Source organism: Marmota monax, unplaced genomic scaffold (assembly GCF_021218885.2).
Source record: "Marmota monax isolate L192 unplaced genomic scaffold, Marmota_monax_Labrador192_F-V1.1 WCK01_AAM20220418_F8-fsc00048, whole genome shotgun sequence".
Lineage (NCBI taxonomy): Eukaryota > Metazoa > Chordata > Mammalia > Rodentia > Sciuridae > Marmota > Marmota monax.
Window position 1 is genome coordinate 3,432,412 of NW_026694895.1, and position 21,667 is coordinate 3,454,078.

The following is a 21,667-nucleotide window of genomic DNA, read 5'->3' on the forward strand; positions in this document are numbered from 1 at the left end:
AAGAATAGAGGCCCTTTTTCGGGTTTTCAATCCCAGCTCCTATCAGGACAGGAAGACCTGTCAGGTGCTCCCCTTTTTATATCTAATTTCCGACTCTGTCTCTATTTCTTACTAATTATTTCAGACTTTTTGTTTCCGAAGCTACTCACACCTCCTGAGCAGGAACTTACCCTGGCAGGGTAGTGGTCACATGCAATATCTGGCACCTGGAACAGCAACTGCTCAGAAGGAAATTCAAAACAAAAGTCAGGAGGGCTACCCTCCCCTGCAATCAAAGGTTGCACCCCAATTTAGAAAGAGAGACTGGAGGGGGAAAAGTGAATTTTTAGATAGACTGATGTTAAATTAGAGCAAACTCTAAAAGAGAAAAAAGCTGATGCCAACAAATCCTGTCAGCTATCTCCCAAAATAAACAGAATAAGAACCATAATTAATAAATACATCACCATATCCCTGTATATTTTTGTGAGCATTTCTTGTATGGATTATTACAAAATCTTCCTAAATGTTCTCACTGAGTTGTTTGCTCCTTATCAATCTATTTGCAATACAGTAGCCTGTGTCACTCTCTTGATTAAAAATTCAAAAAAACTTCTCATTCCATGGCGGCAAAATCTAAAATCACTAAAATGTTCCATATATCTTTCTATATCTTCCATTCACAAAACTTCTTAAATTTTACTGATTTATGTGAACTTTCTCAATTATCTCTAGCTAATTGTCCTGTTGTTTATTGAAATCAAATCATTATGTTTGTTACTGACTTGAGAATATTCTCACATTATGAAAACTTCTTTTCCCCAGGATCTTCTAGAAACTTCTTCAGGTCTTTATTCAAATGTCACTATTTCAGTGATCTTACTTTGCCCCCAATTCTAGCAACTTTTCCCTTCCTTTCCTATACTTTTCTGCATGGCGCTTATCATTGTCTACCTATTATAGGATTTACTCATTTGTTTAATGCTTGTATTTCCAAACTTCAAACATATGCTCCAGGAGAAAACCCTCATGCTTGGTTTTGTTGTTGTGCCTTCTCTTGCAGTAGGTATTTGTTCAGGAAATGGAGTCATTCTGTTGCTTGAGCATGTCCCTCCCTGTATCAGAAGAGCACTCACCAAGCTGCTTGAGGTGTCACTGTCTCAGCATCTTCATTTTTAACATAAGGGTAATAACTTAATTCATCTTATTGAAGGTCTTTAAAGGTTATAAAAGAAGAAAATGCACAGAAGGGTTTGTGCTATGCTGTGTACATAGTAAAAAAAGTAACTAAGATATGATCATGATAACAATTTGCTATGTGGCTTAGAGAATACCTAGTAGGATTTGGTTTCTTATAAATATAAAAATTAGGCCTGGGGATGTGGCTCAAGTGGTAGCACACTCGCCTGGCATGTGTGCCACCCGGGTTCGATCCTCAGCACCACATACAAACAAAGATGTTGTGTCTGCCAAAAACTAAAAAATAAATATTAAAAATTTAAAATAAATAAATAAATAAATATAAAAATTAAAAACAAAAATCTGTTAGTTATCCATTAAAGAGCATTGACAACCAAAAGTTGATTGCAGAGAAGACTTACATTCTCAGAATTTATTAGTATTTGCCTGCCATTTTACGTTTACCATGGCAGTTCATTCCAATTTCATAATTTCATCTCTTCTATCTTGCAACTTAACTTTATCATAATTCTCCTTTCAGTATTCACTGTCAAACAAAATAACATCCTTTGAAGCAAAGGATTATCCTTTCACTTGTCTTTATTAAAGCTGTATGTTCCAAAACATACAGGTAAACATTGAATTTCTCAAGCCTTAATTTTAGGAGCTATGCTAGCTAGCCTCCAGTGCCTGGTAGCAAACCATTTCACCCTTAAATAGAACTATTATTTATATTTTCCACTTCAGTTAAGCAATAAAGCACTTTCCCTTCCATGTTATTGGAATGCCACTAATTTCTATCCACTCATTTTTGTTGTCTTCTTTGATTTTCTATTTTTGTTATTTTTTCCTAGATTGTCTAAAATATTTCCTAGGAAACCAAATGCAATTGTACCAAGAAAAGTGTGATAATATTATTACATTGTCAACAAGCATTGAGATTGCAAATGTTCAAAATAATTACAGATTATTGCTATACTGCAATAAACTTTGTCTAAAGGTCATACTGGCTCTGAGACACACTTTAAAAGACAATGTCTTGGGCTAGGGTTGTGGCTTAGCGGTAGAGCGCTCGCCTCACATGTGTGAGACCCGGGTTTGATCCTCAGCACCACATAAAAATAAATAAACAAAATAAAGGTATTGTGTCCTCTATAACTCAAAATTTTTTTTAATTAAAAAAAGACAATGTCTTAAACATATTTTTTAAAAAATTGTATTGAGTGTCTCAAATTAAAATTTCATTATCAAATTTAATAATTGATCTCAAAACAGAAATATATTTCAAACAACTATATAAAACATATGCTGCATATACACACAGAAAACACTTTACACTTTTATCCTGAAAAAGTGAAAAATTTCAAGGTCAGTATAAAGATCATTGTACTTTTCTTTTTAATATAATAAAATAAAAATTCCTCTTATATGTACTTTTGAAATTTAATTATGCTTTAATCTTACCACAAAGAGGTATACTGTAGATAAATTGGTTTTAAAAATGTATACTGATTGAAAATAATTGTTGAATCCAATGATTGAATATACTTGTTTGCATAGGCTTATATTCACTCTTGAATTATTATTTCTATAGGAAAACATTTTAAGAGTGAAGAAAAAAGTCTAAGGTATTAAGGAACTAATTTGTTGATAAATTATTTATATTCAAAAAGACATAAAATAGTGTAAATTGATAGAAGCTATCTTCAAAATTCAAAACATTGGATATATTTGACAATATGGTTTAGGGAAATTATCATCTTCTTGTTGAATTACTGAGCAACGAAAAATTATGTTTCAAGGTAGACAGAACTGTGACCACCCACAGAACAGGCCCAGCGGCCTGCTGAGGGGCAGAGCCGCCCCCCACCCCACACCCGCGCCTGCCAGGTAGGCTGAACTGTGACCACCGACAGAAAAGGCCCAGTGGCCCGCGGAGGGGCAGAGCTGCCAACCACTCCTGCAAGGTAGGCGGGCCTGCGACCCACTGGCAGAACAGGAGCAGCGGCCTGCTGAGAGGCAGAGCCGCCCCCTCCCCCTACGCCGGCAAGGTAGACGGAACTGTGACCACCCACAGAGCAGGCCAGACCTGCAACCGACAGACAGAACAGGCCCAGCGGCCTGTGGAAGGGTAGAGCCGCCCTCCCCACCGCGCCTCCAAGGTAGGGGGACCTGCGACCCACCGGCAGAACAGCCCCAGAGGCCTACAGAGGGGCAGTGCCGCTGCCTGCGCCTGCAAAGTAGGCAGAACTGCGACCACCGACAGAACAAGCCTAGCGGGCCGCAGAGGGAGAGAGCTGCCTCCCGCGCCTGCAAGGTAGGCGGACCTGCTACCGACCAGCAGAACAGGCCCAGCGGCCTGCCGGCGTGGTAGGCACATTGCCCCAATTGGAGGAGGGGCAGAGCCGCCTCCCGCGCATGCGAGGGAGATTTTGCAACTATACAAGACCAATATAAATATATAGGGGGAAAATTCAATAGCACAACAGTTTCACCAAGCAGAAAGAAACGCGAACAGTATGAAGAGAAAAGGAAAAAAAGGACCACAAGCAATGCAGGTCAACTCAACGTTAGAAGAGGTAATATCTGCAGCAGATGGAATGTCAGATAAAGAATTCAGGATATACATGCTTCAGATGATCTGGAGTCTCAAGGAAGACATCAGACAGCAAAATCAGACAATGAAAGATCACTTCAACAATGAATTACATAAACAAATCCAAGAAGCAAAAGATCAAATATACAGGGAGATAGAGGTTATAAAAAAACAAACAAACAGAAATCCTAGAAATGCAGGAAGCAATAAACCAACTTAAAAACTCAATTGAGAATACTACCAGCAGAGTAGAACACTTAGAAGATAGAACATCAGACAATGAAGATAAAGTATTTCAACTTGAAAAGTACATAGACAGCTCAGCAAGACTGTTAAGAAACCATGAGCAGAACATCCAAGAAATATGGGATAACATCAAGAGACCAAACTAAAGAGTCATTGGGATACAGGAAGGGACAGAGTTTCAAACCAAAGGAATGAGCAATCTATTCAATGAAATAATACGAGAAAACTTCCCAGACTTGAAGAATGAGACAGAACCCCAAATCCTAGAAGCCTACAGGACGCCGAATGTGCAAAATCATAAGAGATCCACACCTAGACACATTATAATGAAGATGCCCAACATACACAATAAGGAGAGAATTTTAAAAGCTACAAGAGAAAGGAAGCAGATTACATTTAGGGGTAAGCCAATCAGGATAACAGCTGATCTTTCAACACAGACTCTGAAAGTTAGAAGATCCTGGAATAACATATTTCAAACACTGAAAGAAAATGGGTTCCAACCAAGAATTGTGTATCCAGCGAAATTAACCTTCAGGATGGAAGATGAAATTAAAACCTTCCACGATAAACAAAAGTTAAAAGAATTTGCAGCTAGAAAACCATCTCTTCAAAACATCCTCAACAAAACATTACGGGAAGAGGAAATGGAAAATAACAATGAAAACCAACAGTGGGAGGTAGGACAGTAAAGGGGGGAAAAATAATCAAAGAGGAAAACAAACCATGTTTAGTAACATAAATAAACAAATATGGCTGGAAGAACAACCCATATCTCAATAATAACCCTAAATGTTAATGGCTTAAACTCACCAATTAAGAGACACAGGCTAGTAGAATGGATCACAAAACAAGACCCAACAATATGCTGCCTACAGGAGACGCATTTGATAGGAAAAGACATACATAGGCTGAAGGTGAAAGGTTGGGAAAAATCATATCACTCATATGGACTTTGGAAACAAGCAGGAGTGTCCATACTCATATCAAATAAAATAGATTTCAAGCCAAAGTTAATCAAAAGGGATAAAGAGGGACACTACATACTGCTCAAGGGAACCATACACCAACAAGACATAACAATCATAAATATATATGCCCCTAACAATGGTGCAGCTATGTTCATCAAACAAACTCTTCTCAAGTTCAAGAGTCTAATAGACCACCATACAATAATCATGGGAGACTTCAACACTGTGGTGAGCCGCTTCTGCCGTTTCTGCAGACTATGGTCGCCATTACAAGATGGCGCTGGCTCCGCTGTGGTCTGTGACAAACAACTCCTTATTTGGGAGAGTTGGCGCATGGTTTTTCACCACCCTATGAGAAAGCTCCACATGGCAGCTTCGCATTGGGGCTTGAGATGCTTTATTAAGGCTGGGAGGGGCATCCGAGGAAGAGAAGAAGAAATATCAAAGGCCTGAATAAACTGCTGAAAGAAGATTCCTGAGTTGCGTCTTCCTTGCGGGCAAGGGGTCGCGACAAGTGGTGCCGAAACCCGGGAACCAGAACTTTCAGCAGTCAGGGGTGGTGCACCGGTTAGTCCCAGGTAAGTGGGATCTGCGACCAAAGCGGGGTTAGTCCCAATAAGTGGGATCCGCGACCAAAGCGGGGTTAGTCCCAGGTAAGTGGGATCCGCTACCAAAGCGGGGCAGCTCCTCTGTAAAGAAAGAGAGAGCATTACATTTTATTGCAGCTGCACTGTGTACTTTCGCTTCTACTTTCGCTTTTGTTTTCTGTGTTTCTTTTGTTGTGTCATTTCGCTTTTGTTTTTTGTGCTTCTTTTGTTGTTGTGTCATGGGTGCCGCATCTTCAAGTCCGCTTCTCCTGGCCCTAGATGGCCTGTTACGTTCTAAGGGCCTGGAAGTGAAACATAGTACTTTACAGAGATTTTTACAGAAGATAGATATTGCTGCACCGTGGTTTGCATTTTCGGGCAGCCTTACTGTACCCCTAATTTTGGTTTTCCCCCAACATTTATGCCTTGTCAGGATCATTCTTGGGAGAAACATCAAGTTGCTAAAGGTTTCTCCCTTTCCCCCTCTCTTAAGAGGCATGTTTATAACTTTAACAACAGTGCCAACTCCTCTACAGGAGTAGGCTGGTCCTGGTTTCAATGGCTGATTTCCAATGAGAAGGGGGCTTCAGCCGATATTTCTGCATTGGCTCAATTGCTGGGAGCCAAAAGCTGGCTGGCTAATGTTTCTGGCACTGTTAGGGAGAGTGAACGAGGTAATAGACTTACATCTGTTTCATTCAACTCTCTGCTATATAATGCCACATTGCCCCCTGCAATGGTCTGTGTCCAATCCCTGTTCTTGCTCCTTTTGGCTAATGACACCTCGTCGGGGATGCTGGATTGTTCTAATGTTACCTGTTATTTGTCTGAGTGTTGGAATGGCTCCTTGACCACAGCAGTGGTTATGAAAATTCCAACCTTTGTCCCGATCCCGGTTACTGCCGATCCAGAATCCTTTCCTATTGTAGAACTGATTAGAGCCCGTAGAGATTTTGGAATTACGGCAGCTATAGTGACAGCTGTGGCAGTGTCTGCTGCTGCAGCGGTTACGGCCGGAGTGGCCATGGCCAGTCAAGTACAAACTGCTGCCACCATTAATCAAGTTGTTCAACAAACTTCCACCATACTTGAATCCCAAAATACAATTAATCAACATATTTTGTCAGGGATTTTAGCTGCCTACCAAAGAATAGATTTACTCCAAGCTCAGGTAGAAGAATTGGCTGACTTGGTGCTTTTGGGTTGTGTTGACCAACGTGCACATTTATGTATAACCTCTGTCAGATTTAATGATTCCAGAAATGCCTCCCGCATCATCGGGGAATATCTATCCGGAACCTGGTCCATGGAAGCAGAAAACTTGATCCAGTCTCAACTAACCCAGATAGCTGTCTTGAACAGTACCCGTGTCGATCCCGTGACTTTGGGTCAATTCACCGATTGGATATCTTCTGCTTTTTCCTTCTTAAAAGAGTGGGTGGGGGTAGGCATTTTTGGTGCAATGTGTTGCTTCGGTATGTTCCTCTGTTTGTGGTTTCTCTGTCGCCTTAAGGCCCGCAGTGCTCACGATAAGGCTATGATCATACAAGCTCTTGCAGCTTTAGAAAATGGCAACTCACCTCAAGTCTGGCTTGCGCATCTTAAACAGTAAACCTTTGTCATGGTCGTTACACCCCAAGTTATTATAACATTGCACTGGGATCGACATGACTTTCCTTGTTATTCTCTTAGTGTTGGAAAACCCTTGCACTCTGCCGGTCTTACTGCCATTGCACGCAGATGGGTTTTCACACTAGTGCTTTTCTATCGTCTTAAAGTCCGTGCCTTTCTTTCAGGGTGCTGTCAACTTGTTTGTCGTTATAAACAGCCACAGTTCAGCCTCAGCTATCCCCCTTCGTCCACCGTCATCACGATACAGGATGCGAGGCAAGGCACTGCACTTGAGTGATCCTTGAAGTGGACCTCAAGGAGAGCATGTCCTATTGCATGCGGGTTAGACGCGTCCACGCCCCGCCCCACGAAAAAAGGCGTCGGCTGATATGGCCTCAGATCTGGGGAAGGGCCCTCCTTAGGACTGAGCCATACTATGCAGCCACTTCTGCACAGTGGGATAGGACCTCTACTCTCGCCTGTATTGTTTTAAGAAAACAGAAAGGGGGAACTGTGGTGAGCCGCTTCTGCCATTTCTGCAGACTATGGTCGCCATTACAAGATGGCGCTGGCTCCGCTGTGGTCTGTGACAAACAACTCCTTATTTGGGAGAGTTGGCGCATGGTTTTTCACCACCCTATGAGAAAGCTCCACGTGGCAGCTTCGCATTGGGGCTTGAGATGCTTTATTAAGGCTGGGAGGGGCATCCGAGGAAGAGAAGAAGAAATATCAAAGGCCTGAATAAACTGCTGAAAGAAGATTCCTGAGTTGCGTCTTCCTTGCGGGCAAGGGGTCGCGACACAACACACCTCTCTCACCAATGGACAGATCTTCCAATCAAAAGTTGAATAAGGAAACTATAGAACTCAATAACACAACTAATAACCTAGACTTAATTGACATATATAGAATATACTACCCAACATCAAGCAGTTACACTTTTTTCTCAGCAGCACATGGATCCTTCTCAAAAATAGATCATATATTATGTCACAGGGAAACTCTTAGACAATATAAAGGAGTAGAGATAATACCATGCATCTTATCTGATCATAATGGAATGAAACTGAAAATCAATGATAAAAGAAGGAAGGAAAAATCATGCATCACTTGGAGAATGAACAATAGGTTACTGAATGATCAATGGGTTATAGAAGACATCAAGGAGGAAATTAAAAAATTCTTAGAGATAAATGAAAACACAGACACAACATATTGGAATCTATGGGACACATTGAAAGCAGTTCTAAGAGGAAAATTCATTGCGTGGAGATCATTCCTTAAAAAAAGAAAAAACCAACAAATAAATGATCTCATACTTCATCTCAAAATCCTAGAAAAAGAAGAGCAAAACAACAGCAAAAGAAGTAGAAGGCAAGAAATAATTAAAATCAGAGCTGAAATTAATGAAATAGAAACAAAAGAAACAATTGAAAAAATTGACAAAACTAAAAGTTGGTTCTTTGAAAAAATAAACAAAATCAACAGACCCTTAGCCATGCTAGCAAAGAGAAGAAGAGAGGGAACTCAAATTACTAGCATACGGGATGAAAAAGGCAATATCACAACAGACACTTCAGAAACACAGAAGATAATCAAAAATTATTTTGAATCCTTATACTCCAATAAATTAGAAGATAGTGAAGGCATAGATAAATTTCTTAAGTCATATGATCTGCCCAGATTGAGTCAGGAAGATATAGACAACCTAAACAGACCAATATCAATTGAGGAAATAGAAGAAACCATCAAAAGACTACCAACTAAGAAAAGCCCAGGACCGGATGGGTATACAGCAGAGTTTTACAAAACCTTTAAAGAGGAACTAATACCAATACTTTTCAAGCTACTTGAGGAAATAGAAAAAGAGGGAGAACTTCCAAATTCATTCTACGAGGCCAACATCACCCTGATACCTAAACCAGACAAAGACACTTCAAAGAAAGAAAACTACAGACCAATATCTCTAATGAACCTAGATGCAAAAATCCTCAATAAAATTCTGGCGAATCGGATACAAAAACATATCAAAAAAATTGTGCACCATGATCAGGTAGGATTCATCCCTGGGATGCAAAGCTGGTTCAATATACGGAAATCAATAAATGTTATTCACCACATCAATAGACTTAAAAATAAGAACCATATGATCATCTCGATAGATGCGGAAAAAGCATTCGACAAAGTACAGCATCCCTTTATGTTCAAAACTCTAGAAAAACTAGGGATAACAGGAACATACCTCAATATTGTAAAAGCAATCTATGCTAAGCCTCAGGCTAGCATCACTCTGAATGGAGAAAAATTGAAGGCATTCCCTCTAAAATCTGGAACAAGACAGGGATGCCCTCTCTCACCACTTCTGTTCAACATAGTTCTCGAAACACTGGCCAGAGCAATTAGAGAGACGAAAGAAATTAAAGGCATCAAAATAGGAAAAGAAGAACTTAAATTATCACTATTTGCAGATGACATGATTCTATACCTAGCAGACCCAAAAGGGTCTACAAAGAAACTATTAGAGCTAATAAATGAATTCAGCAAAGTGGCAGGATATAAAATCAACACGCATAAATCAAAGGCATTCCTGTATATCAGCGACAAATCCTCTGACATGGAAATGAGGACAACCACTCCATTCACAATATCTTCAAAAAAAATAAAATACTTGGGAATCAACCTAACAAAAGAGGTGAAAGACTTATACAATGAAAACTACAGAACCCTAAAGAGAGAAATAGAAGAAGATCTTAGAAGATGGAAAAATATACCCGGTTCATGGATAGGCAGAACTAACATCATCAAAATGGCGATATTACCAAAAGTTCTCTATAGGTTTAATGCAATGCCAATCAAAATCCCAATGGCATTTCTTGTAGAAATAGAGAAAGCAATCATGAAATTCATATGGAAAAATAAAAGACCCAGAATAGCAAAACAACGCTAAGCAGGAAGTGTGAATCAGGCGGTATAGCGATACCAGACTTCAAACTATACTACAGAGCAATAGTAACAAAAACAGCATGGTACTGGTACCAAAACAGGCGGGTGGACCAATGGTGCAGAATAGAGGACACAGAAACCAATCCACAAAACTACAACTACCTTATATTTGATAAAGGGGCTAAAAGCATGCAATGGAGGAAGGATAGCATCTTCAACAAATGGTGCTGGGAAAACTGGAAATCCATATGCAACAAAATGAAACTGAATCCCTTTCTCTCGCCATGCACAAAAGTTAATTCAAAATGGAGCTTGATATCAAATCAGAGACACGCCGTCTGATAGAAGAAAAAGTTGGCTACGATCTACATACTGTGGGGTCGGGCTCCAAATTCCTCAATAGGACACCCATAGCACAAAAGTTAATAACTAGAATCAACAAATGGGACTTACTCAAACTAAAAAGTTTTTTTTCAGCAAAAGAAACAATAAGAGAGGTAAATAGGGAGCCTACATCCTGGGAACAAATCCTTACTCCTCACACTTCAGATAGAGCCCTAATATCCAGAGTATACAAAGAACTCAAAAAATTAGACGATAAGGTAACAAACAACCCAATCAACAAATGGGCCAAGGACCTGAACAGACACTTCTCAGAGGAGGACATACAATCAATCAACAAGTACATGAAAAAATGCTCACCATCTCTAGCAGTCAGAGAAATGCAAATCAAAACCACCCTAAGATACCATCTCACTCCAGTAAGATTGGCAGCCATTAGGAAGTCAAACAACAACAAGTGCTGGCGAGGATGTGGGGAAAAGGGTAAACTTGTACATTGCTGGTGGGACTGCAATTTGGTGCAGCCAATTTGGAAAGCAGTATGGATATTTCTTGGAAAGCTGGGAATGGAGCCACCATTTGACCCAGCTATTCCCCTTCTCGGTCTATTCCCTAAAGACCTAAAAAGAGTATGCTACAGGGACACTGCTACATCGATGTTCATAGCAGCACAATTCACAATAGCAAGACTGTGGAACCAACCTAGATGCCCTTCAATAGACGAATGGATAAAAAAAAAATGTGGCATTTATACACAATGGAGTATTACTCTGCATTAAAAAATGACAAAATCATAGAATTTTCAGGGAAATGGATGGCATTAGAGCAGATTATGCTAAGTGAAGCTAGCCAATCCCTAAAAAACAAATGCCAAATGTCTTCTTTGATATAAGGAGAATAACTAAGAACAGATTAGGGTCGAAGAGCATGAGAAGAAGATTAACATTAAACAGGGATGAGAGGTGGGAGGGAAAGGGAGAGAGAAGGGAAATTGCATGGATATGGAAGGAGACCCTCAGGGTTATACAAAAGTACATACAAGAGGAAGTGAGGGGAAAGGGAAAAATAATACAAGGGGGACAAATGAATGACAGTAGAGGGGGCAGAGAGAGAAGAGGGGAGGGGAGGGGAGGGAGGGGGGATAGTAGAGAATAGGAAAGGCAGCAGAACACAACAGACACTAGTATGGCAATATGTAAATCAATGGATGTGTAACTGATGTGATTCTGCAATCTGTATATGGGGTAAAAATGGGAGTTCATAACCCGCTTGAATCAAAGTGTGAAATATGATATATCAAGAACTATGTAATGTTTTGAACAACCAACAATAAAAAATTAAAAAAAAGAAAAATTATATTTCTAGCTGAGTTTTTATCAATTGCTGTTCAAATATGTAAGTTGAAATTTTCAAATCAGAGCTTGCATTGTTTTGTTGTCCTGGTGATGGAGGTTTTCATGTTTATCATCCAACAGAGAGACAGTGTAAGATAAAGCTAAACCAGCCTGGTTATTTCAGTAACCAATCTGTGACAGAGATAAATTGATAACATCATAATGGTGTCTGTCAAGATTCCCTTTGTGAAAATGAATGTGAAACATTAAACTTTTCCTCTGTCCCACAACACTATTCTTATAAGATTAATGCACATTATTTTCTTTAGACTAGTTCCTTTTGTTACCATTGGGATGTCCAGTTGAAGTACAGGCCTTTGGTGTCCTGAACAAAAAATTAAGAAAGGCACACAGAAGTAACTGTTAAAGTACAGCTTTATTTAAGGTGAAGATAGCACTTCCTTGGGTAGAGCAGAGTGGACCCATTGAGAGAGAGCGGCTCCAGGACCCAGTGTCTGCAAATTAGGGTCATATATTCCTGAACTGTGGGGTGTTGTCCTCTGTATAAGAACCTGATTGGAGAACTCACCCCATATTCTCCCATTGATTATCTTATGATACCTGATTAGGATACTTTCCAACTTCCCCCATTGTTTACTTACGAAAATCTAATTAAAATAGAGCCCACTTTACTCCCACTGGTTATTTTAAAATTTTAACGTGTGGCGGCAGTTATCATGTTTATGTCCTCAGTGGAGGGATTTGTCATGGTGATGAGATTTATGGTAAACAGAGACAGGACTCTTCTCCTTGTCTTGTACCCCAGAGGGTTCTACTACTCCTTCTCTACCATCTTGTTGTCTCTGAACTCCTAATACTTTTTCTTTGCCTGATAATATTTAGTTGTAAAGATTCACTCATAATTTTCTTTTCAACTGTTAAATGACATTTGGATCCTTTTATTTTTCAGCATTATGGACAAATACTCTTTTACACGCATCCTCCTATAAATGTGCCTAGGTTTCTTTAGTGTAAATATGCAGGAATGAAAATGTGATTATAGATATAGATATTTTAATACATAAGTCCAATTTGCATGAGGATTTCTGTATTTTAAGAAACACAATATATGTACCCTACTTTACCTTGCCTGCAAATTCAACCAAAATTCTCAGTCTAATTAAAACAAAATGTAAGAGGTTATAGGTCACATATTTCTGTTTAATTTAGATCTGGGAACACTCTTTTGTTCAAAATTAAAAACTAATTTTGTTAAATTTTAAATTTTTATTATAATTTGAAAGCTAAATAATATCTTGTAAATAAGGCTCTAAAAAGCAATAAAAATAACAAATAAATGCACAAGTAAATGCAATTTATATATATATATATATATATATATATATATATATATATATATATATATTTATAACTGATATATCAAGAAGGTAAAATATTAATTTAAAGATAAATAGAAAATTATCTCTCCTAATTATGGCCATAAAGATTTTTTCCCCCATAGAAGTCTCTCTTCACATATGGGAAAGATCTTACTCATAGGTATTTATTTATTTTTTTTAGTGTTTTTTAAGTAACCTTGAAACTTGTGTAAATTTCAATAAAAATATGTTTGGTGAGATAGGAAAGGTTTTTGTGGAATGTTCAACCACCCAATGTAGTTTAAAGTTGAAGAAAATGCCAGAGGACAAATTTTGGTAATTACCTAAATTTATGGTATGTTCAGATTATTAAAATTATCAAAATTATGAGTGTCCAAGGCAGAGAGAAAAAAACAAAAGAGAATAAAACAAACAAACAAAGCCCTCAATAAAAGAAAAGAAACATCTCAAATGGTCCTTACTTGTTGGTGTTATGCCTTTATGGAGTCCCCACCACCATAAGACTTGTGGCTTGCTCAAATGAAATGAATGTGACAAAGGCAATGAGATTTCCATGATTACATGTATGTGACACTGACAGTATGGCACCCGTGTATTATTCCTAAAGAAAAGGAAAACAGCAAAACATCATGTCCCTGAATGCCCCCTTTCTGTTCCCAAAATATCTAACCAAGTTAAGGGAACAATGAGAGCAAGCCTTGGATACAAAGTCCAGATACATATTATCTTGGGACACTGGCTTTCTCTTATGCACACTGGGAACTAAGGCAAGTCCCTGTTATCTGTAGAAAGCTACTTTCTTACATGTATGTCAGGACTGTTGCTCCCTAGGATGCTGGTCACACCAGCGAGCTAATGCTGACAATGACATTGCTTCTATAGCCTAATATATAATACCCTCTTCTGAGTAGGGGACAGGCTCAGAACTGAGGGCACTGGAGAAAAGACACGTGCTTCCTCTCCAGTCACCCCTGATGGACAAAATACTATGAGGAAGACGAGGCTCTGCCTAGCAATGAATCAGGAGGGATGCAGGTGCTATCTGTCAGACTTTGACCACTGAACTCTTCATGGAGATGTAATTCTTGTAAGCTATCCCCAATTAATCACATTTCCCATCCTTTTTTAGGCACTTTCTTTGACCTTCCTGAAACCTGTCCTAGTTCCTTGGCGCAAGAAACATGCTGCCACGAATCCCTCAGCCAAAAGGAAAGAAATTTTTCTTACATATTCTGATCATATTATTTCTAAGCAGTAGGGTTTTAGAGTGCATTAATTATATTCAGAAATAAGTGGGCCCACATATTTCCAACCCAAGAGTGGGAAATCAAAAGTCATTTTCATTCAACTTAAATTACTTAAACAGGGAAAATAGCTCTTAACAACTATATTGTGTATTTTACATTAGAAACTTCCATTGCCCTGGCTATGAAAGGAAGGAGGATTAAGAGTTCAATACACTTAAATCGAGAACTTTCTTGAGGGTGGTTTTAATGATAATGGGACACCTATTACTAACTGAGGAATGTGTCCTTTTATGCCATTGTTATGGAAGAGAACCTGATGTGATTTAGTGCCAAGCATATCCTCACTGGCCTGGGGCTTCTACTTGGAAGATACTATAGCAAGGCAAAAGACTCTACAGTTTGGCAAACAAAGGTATGATCTGTTTACTGGAAACAATTATTGATAAACAACGAAGCCACAGTACGAAGCCACAGTATGAAGCCAACTATTTGAACAATCCAGATTGTTTACATGGATGCCTGGTGCAGCCTAGAAAAAGTGAGTTTTCTCTAGTATAATTGGTTCCCGCCTCAAGACCTAATTGAAATTGTTCATGATCTGAGTGGTTCATTTATAGATATATACAAAAGTAATCCTCTTGATGTGTGAAAAAATTATGAGGTTTTGCTATTTTTCATGTTCTTTGAACACTTGTATATTTATTTTGAAATTGCTAATATATGAGTCCAAGCATCTAGAATAATAAATGTAGGTTTTTACCGAAATATAGCAACATTTTTATGTCTTTAACGTTCTGAGAATGTGTACAAATACAGCTATGCCAAAATATATTAGGTCATTTACTATTGTAAAACTATAATCTAGTTGTTTATGCATTGAATGGGAAGGAATTATAACATTAATTAAAGTAAACACTTGGCTTAGTAGTCTGGCACTTTAGGTTTTTTTCCCCAAATCTAATGTGAGATAGAGTTTAGCTGACTCCTCTCTTATTATTGTCACACATTTCAGAGTTGCTTCCCTTTTGGCTTTTACCAAGTTGGTGACCAGTAATGATTCTGAGCACCCAGGTTAAGTCCAGAAGTGAATTTCTTCTAAGACAGTTTTCTCTTGAGGAGATAGTAAGCCTCAAAATATATGTCATATTTATGTAATTTTTATAGGCATAAATTAAACTAAAGTGGTGTTCTGAGACTCAGTGGAAGCTGACACATGTTCATCCTCTCCACCTGTTCAGATGATATGCTGCATGCTTGGCCATCATGCCAGATGTTCATTAGTGTGGTCGATTAAATTTCCATTGATGTTCTAAAATGGTATATGGCTTTAGGGGCACTGAGATAAATGCCACCGATTGACCATGCTTCCATTTCTAATTTCTTAGACATGGAAATCACTATGAATTAAAACTATAAAACTTGCCACTCTGATTTTTTTTCATCATACCTCATACAAGTAATAGAGATGTAGTGCATGTGACTTATGTATGACTATCAGCAGTTCACATGTGGTCTGCACAGAACAGTCATTATTATGAACTCCTAATTTGAAAAAGGGGTTCAGTATATAAACATTTATTGTCTATAGTGATATCTTCTAGCAATCAGTTATCTATAGTCACACAAACAATTACTGAAAAATATGATTTGTTACATGTGTCTTAATGCTAGTGATACAGGGTCAGGATGTAGTTTAGTGGGACAGTGGGACTAGCATGGCTAAGGCCATGGGTTCCATCCTTTCCATCCTTACCACTGCAAACAAAATAATAACAATAAATGTCAGAATAAAGAATATATTTTTAAAACATAAAAAATTTCTACTGATTTAACCAGTGAATCTTTATAAGATTTAAAATGGAATTTGTATATTTTGTTTCAGTTGTCTTATTTGTTAACACTGGGACTTTAGTTTCTTTTTAAATTTTACCTTGGATTAAAAATTAGTTAGATTAATTCATCTAAAACACAAACTTGATACAAAGTGAGCAAGCACCCCAATATCAAAATAATTATATTTTTAAATATTTGGTTTCTAACAGTCTGCATTTTGTTGTCTGACTTTAAATCAACTTCCAATTCTTAAAATAGGAAAAAAGAGAAGAAATTAATTTTAAAATCAAACAGTCCTTTAGGGAATGTTTTAGTTGGAGTCCAATTGCAAAAGTTGAAGTAAGACAGACCTTAAACAATATGACAGAATAATAGTAACAAAAACAGCATGGTGTTGGCACAAAAACAGACTGGTAGATCAATGGTGCAGAATAGAGGACACAGAGACGAACCCACAAAATTACAATTATTTTATATTAGACAAAGGAACCAAAAACATGCATTGGAGAAAAGATAGCCTCTTCAACAAATGGTGCTGAGAAAACTAGAAATCCATATGCAACAAAATAAAATTAAACCTCTAGCTCTCACCATGCACAAAACTCAACGCAAAATGGATCAAGGACCTAGGAATAAAACCAGAGACCCTGTGTCAAATAGAAGAAAAAATAAGCCCTAATCTCCATCAAGTCAGATTAGGCCCCAACTTCCTTAATAAGACTCCTATAGTGCAAGAATTAAAATCAAGAATCAATAAATGGGATGGATTCAAACTAAAAAGCTTCTTCTCAGCAAAGAAACAATCTGTGAGGTGAATAGAGAGTCTACATCATGGGAGCAAATTTTTACCCCCTCACACATCAGATAGAGCACTAATCTCTAGGGTATAATAAAGCGCTTAAAAAGCTAAAAACCAAAAAAACCCCAAATAACCCAATCAATAAATGGGCCAAGGACCTGAACAGACACTTCTCAGAAGATTATACACAATCATCAACAAACATATGAAAAAATGTTATCATTGCTAGCAATTAGAGAAACGCAAATCAAAACTACTCTAAGATTTCATCTTATTCCAGCCAGAATGGCAGCTATTAAGAATAAAACAACAATAAGTGTTGGCAAGGAAGTGGGGGAAAAGGTACACTCATACACTGCTGTTGGCACTGCAAATTGGTGCAGCCAATATGGAAAGCAGTATGGAGATTCCTTGGAAAATTGGGAATGGACCCACCATTTGACCCAGCTATCCATCTCCTTGGTCTATATCCAAAGGACTTAAAAACAGCATACTACAGGGACACAGCCACATCAATGTTTATAGCAGCACAATTCACCATAGCTGAATTATGGAATCAACCTAGATGTCCTTCAGTAATGAATAGATTAAAAATGTGGAATTTATAAACAATGGAATATTACTCAGCATTAAAAGAGAATAAAATCATGGCATTTGCAGTAAATGGATGGAGCTGGAGAAGATAATGTTAAGTGAAGTTAGTGAATCCCAAAAACTAAATGATGAATGTTTTCTCTGATATAAGGAGGCTGATTAATAGTGGAGTAGGAACGGGGAGCATAGGAGGAATAGATGAACTCTAGATAGTGTAGAGGGATGGGAAGGGCAGGGAGGGAGCATGGGGTTAGAAATGATGGTGGGAATGTGATGGTCATCATTATCCAAAGTACATGTATGAAGACATGAATTGGTATGGGTATACTTTGTATACAACCAGTGATATGAAAAATCATGCTCTATATGTGTAATATGAATTGCATTGCACTCTGCTGTCATATATAAATTAAAAGAAAATTAATAAAAAAATGTTGAGGTGAGAGTCATTATTGTGTAAGTCTAAGGAAATATAAAAAGATCTAAAATGCTTGGTCAGTCTTTAGGGAATTGGTGATTTTCTCTTTTTCAGATAAAGAGACCACATAAAATGACTCCCCTGGACTGGAGTTGTAGTTCAGTGGTACAGCGCTTGCCTCGTACATGTGAGGCCCTGGGTTCAATCCTCATAAATAAATAAAATATAAAGATTCGTGTACATCTATAACTAAAAAAAATGACTCCCCTTCATTTCTTTTACATTATAGTAGTGAAACATTACATTCACCAAAAGCAACTATATTAACCTTCAAAGTTAGAATCTAATTTTCCATCTTTCTTTCTGTTTAATTTTATTCATTTTTTCATATAACACGTTTTGAGGCTCCTAAGTTCTTTTTTTCTGAAAGACATGAGTTATAAACAGTTTAATGAAAAATATATTGATTACAATTAAATGATAATTTTAGAATTAATTTATCCTGAGGCATTTTAGCAGAATAAATTTTATAAAATATATATTCTTACTTCACCATATTTTTAAAAATTCCCTTCAACATAAACTCTTTTCTGTGGGTGATCTTACCTTTCATGGATGGGCCCCTACTTGTCTATGTCCCATATGAATCCATTTCTCTTACCCCATGTTTTAGTCTTTTTAAACTCTCTGTATTTGCAAAACATGTTTTTTAAACTATGAATCTATACATGCTGATTCATGTATTTCTCCTCTTTTTCCTTATCTATGTCATCTCTTCAAAGCTCTTAAAACATACTCCAGCATCCTACACTGTAAAATACTTTTTAAGATCTTCCCACCTTCCTTAATCCCACAATAATCACATCTCGAATGATTTGGATCACATTCTTGCTCAGTGCTCCCATAGTATACTGTGCAATTATGTTTTAAAACATATACAACACTGTACTTTTGTTAGTAGTCATCTCTAATAGTTTTGGAGTTTTTAATTTTTATTATCTTCTATAACTCTAGGGCAAACTGTACATTTGCCACACAAAATTGACCAATCATGTAAATACTGATTTAAAGATTTTGAACTGAGGATATTTCAAACCTGTAGATAATTCCAAACTAGATGTGATTACCTAGAAAGTGCGTGTTGATGGGCAAGAGATGGTATAGATACCACCACACATGATACAAATTGCATCCGTCATTCTCAAGAGCTTCCCACATACAAAAGTCATATTTAATAATTTTAAATCAATAGCAGCATGTTGAGGAAAAAATAATTTCATAAACAGTGGCTGTAACTTATTAGTTAAGAATAATGGAATATTAGTTTGAACACTGGTCATTCACGGGTTGCTCTCCAATCTAATTGTAGTCAATGATTAGATTCTCATCTAAGGCAGACAACTACTTTCTTCAAGGCTAGATATAATTCCCATTCCTCAAAGTAATTTTTCCCTGCAACTTGGTTATTAATTATTTTATCCACTCACAAATCTAAGGTTTATGGTTAAACCTTTCTTTAAAAAATCCAAATACTTCTGTCATAGCATAGATCTCAATTTAACAGATATCTGCCACTAATGTCTAGTTGACAGCTGAATATCAACTCAGTCAGTCAGACGGGCAAATGGCTGTCATTATACATGAGTTTCATGTTCAATCAAAAAAAGCTTATTGAATAAGAGAGCTCATTGACTTGTCCACATCTGGATTTTTAAAGAAAAGCTGTGGATAATGTGAAACATGAATCTCAGAAGGAATGGAATGAAATTTTATCCTATAAATTTTATATACAGGGCCAAAGAGCCAGTGAAGTTAAATTTATGCAGGGTTACAAAATATAAATATATAAAAGAATTGTCTGATTTTGTACCTGTATTTCCCTTTACCAGCTTGCTTATAAAAATAAGAAGTCATTTCAGTGATGAGAGGGAAGAGAGAAAATTTCACAATTAAAATGTCAATCTTCATAAAAATAGTTTTATTAAGCACAGGATACATAAATTTCATCAGATATCACAAACCTTCTTTTTAACAATGGGCAGCAGGAGAGGACAGCTTTCATTTATAAAAATAAAGCCAAATCTAGGTGACATTTTCTGGCTTGTCTTTCTCATTTTTCTGACTTGCCACTGAAACTTGAAACCTGATAAAAGTGCCCTCTAACATGCACCCACTGAAAGTTTGAGTTACGGTTCATTGATCATTGGAATCTTCTTCTAAAATATTTTCTAGGTCACAAGTTTTAATACATATTGTTTCTATATGGGACAGTATTTTTTTTTTTTTGCCAACAAATGTTGACAATAGCTCTCAGGTTGATCTGCTGAAACTTAATCTATCCTTGATTTTGTTTTAAGGACAAAGAGTGGGGTAGTTTAATCAAGAGAAAGTGAACTTACTGTATAAGCTTAGATTCAGGGCACTAAAGTTATGGATGCTATTTTGAATCTATTTGAATGCATTTGAGGGTCCCCCCGCCTCTAGTGAGAAGTATAAAATATTTGCTTGAAGATTGTAAAAAAAAAAGACATTTTTGATAACAGATATTTTTCCATCACAGATGTTTATTGTTAGAAAAATTCAAATGTATACGTAAATAATAAAGAATGAAAAATATAGAAAGGAAATTGAAGAATAGATAAAACATGTATGTGAGTAATAATAGATATATCAACTTAAAAACCATAATTTTTGTTAGAACATTAAAACAAGTGTAATACTATATAAAATAACAAAATATGAGAAGATCTGGGTGTATTTAAGATGCTCTAAGATGCTTGATTTTCTACTTGTGTTGTTTAAAAGGAAGCTTAGGATGTTAATTAAAGTTTCATTAGATCACGTATGCTAGCTTAAATATTCAAGGTTACTAAAATAATGAAATGTTTAACAAAGGAAATAATGGAAATACATAATCTAAGAAAAGGCAGTAAAGCCTCAAAAAAAAAAAAAGACTAATTACAGGGGCTGGAGTTGTGGCTCAGCAGTAGAGCACTCGCCTAGCACATGTGAGGCGCTGGGTTCGATCCTCAGGGCCACATAAAAATAAATAAATAAAATGAAGTATTGTGTCCAAATACAACTACAAAATAAACTGATTAGCTATCTACTAACCTATGTGATTAATATATATGTATATATATATATATATATATATATATATATATATATATATATGTGTGTTTGTGTGTGTGTATGTATATATATGTATGTATATGTATATATGCATATATCAGTATATTTTCTGTTATATATGTAAGTATACTTATACTGTGTCTATATTTATACACACATAGGCATACACACTCACAAGCATGGGAAGCATACACACAAATTTCCAGAAAGTGATGCCTTCTGATGAGAGAGGCAGAGAAATACAATCCTGTAGGTTTCAAAGAAAGGAGGTAGGTGTTTTAGTGATTTCTATCACTTTTTATTTCTTTAAAATTACTTGGAGCAAATATGGCAACATGTTACTTTATCATTTAACCTTTTCCTCTGAGGTACTTGAGTATGAGATTTTCTGCTTTTTTTTTTTGAAATATTTCATTTTTTTTTCCAAGTAATCTGGTGGATTCCTGAATTTTT